Source organism: Brassica oleracea, chromosome C8 (genome assembly GCF_000695525.1).
Source record: "Brassica oleracea var. oleracea cultivar TO1000 chromosome C8, BOL, whole genome shotgun sequence".
In the NCBI taxonomy this organism is placed as follows: Eukaryota; Viridiplantae; Streptophyta; class Magnoliopsida; order Brassicales; family Brassicaceae; genus Brassica; species Brassica oleracea.
The window spans coordinates 18,393,515-18,395,421 of NC_027755.1; positions in this window are offsets into that span (position 1 = coordinate 18,393,515).

Below are 1,907 nucleotides of genomic sequence, written 5' to 3' on the forward strand. Positions count from 1 at the left end.
TGCAAGTAAAGTTTTATTGCAGATTATAAAGTCCATCCGAGCACCGTTTGAAGCACCATCAGTTCATCCAAGACTTACAAGTTCATTCAAGGAGAATCCAGCTGATCATCTTCACCAAGTCATAGGCAACTTCAACGTTCAAGAAGACTCGGATACCAGATGGGAATGCGTCTACTACAGTGATGCATTCATCTGGGGGAGTTCATGTGTTGTACTCTTTTTCCTGTCTTTGGTTTCTCATTTTACCACATTGGTTTTGGGGTTTTTCAGGAGAGGTTTTAATGAGGCAACATTAAGCATGCAACGAACCTGTACCGGATGTGTCGATCAAGGGGGAGTGTTGTAAACCAAATGATGATCGACCATACACCAGCCCGTACTGCAGGCCCAATCCGGAACATGATAAAGACAACCAGAGACTATGTGTTTATCTAGTATATATTCCATGTATATCTGTAACATCGTGTTTATCCTTATCCTTATCTTGTTAGGATAAACATGATCTTATGATGGTCTAATACCTTGTATATATATGGACCTTCTGGTCAACAGTAATGATACAGTCAAATTACTCGTATTTCAACGGTGTCATCAATCTGTATCATGCTATATTTTACGCTTTTACCTTTTATCAAAAAAATCTTCCTATAATTTGACCATGTCTTTTTTTTTTTCTGTAACTTGACCATGTCTATCTTCCTCCTCTCTTTCTTGCATGTCTTACCCGCAAGTCTCTTTACTCAGATAAATATCCAGCAATCCATATCATTCAGAGCCACCATATCCACTCTTTCTCAAATCTTCTTGGCCTTAAACTCGTTCCACCGAAGCAATATGGTTCTCCGCCCAAGATGGTGAAACTGTAAGATAAAGTCACTGAGATATGTGGTTGCTGAGAGATCCATTTACTCAGAAATCGAATTAGGAAGATGGAGCATATTTTTGTTATTGATTTGGAGTTTTTCTGTGTTTATGAATCGAATATGAGAGACTCAGGAGTATAAAAAGAAGAAGATCGTGGACAATAGTGTACGTAGATCATGGGCCTTTTCTAAAATTTTTGATACGGTTTATGTTTTTTTCTAAGCTATATTTGGTTCAGTTTATTTATTATAATTTTGTTTTGTACACATGGCAGAATTTGATTCACCAAGAGACTTGCACTTTAGTATATAAAGGATAACACATTTACATAGCCATTGAAGTAATAATACACCGTACAACCAGCATTATTTGCAAGAATTAAAGAAGCTCAGAGTGTCTGCAAGCGCAACTATGAATGAGTAAACATCCTCCTTTGTGTTGCAAATGAAGAGGCTGGCGCGGGCACTTGCATTCACTCCAAGATACCGGTGGAGTGGCTGTGCGCAGTGGTGCCCTGACCTTATCGCAACTCCATGCTACAACATACATTATTTTCTTTCATTATCATGGATACTCTAATGATATAATATATTTAAATATTATCAGCCAATTTCAATTAACTATACGAACTATAAACAATATTTCTCATTTTTAATTTTTAGTTTAACAATACTTACAGTAAAGTTAATGAAAATCTAACAAGTCATAACTGCTTTGATCAAATATATACTATCTAATCTGCTGATTTCATAAATGTCTGCCAACTACCAAATCCTAGAGAATAATATCCCATTAAAAAGATGTTGTTTAGCGTTTAGATTAGATTCATGTAATTGATACATTAATATAACTTGCATGTGAAATATATAGAGCAACATTCTTTACAATATATATATAGTTTTGACTAATCCCTTTTAATTATCTATAATTATTTTAGGAATATCAAATTTTAGAAACGAAAAATATGAACAAGAATACTGATAAAATGATATTGAAAACTAATGTGTTCATAATAAAATTAATACAATTTCTAGTTACATTTA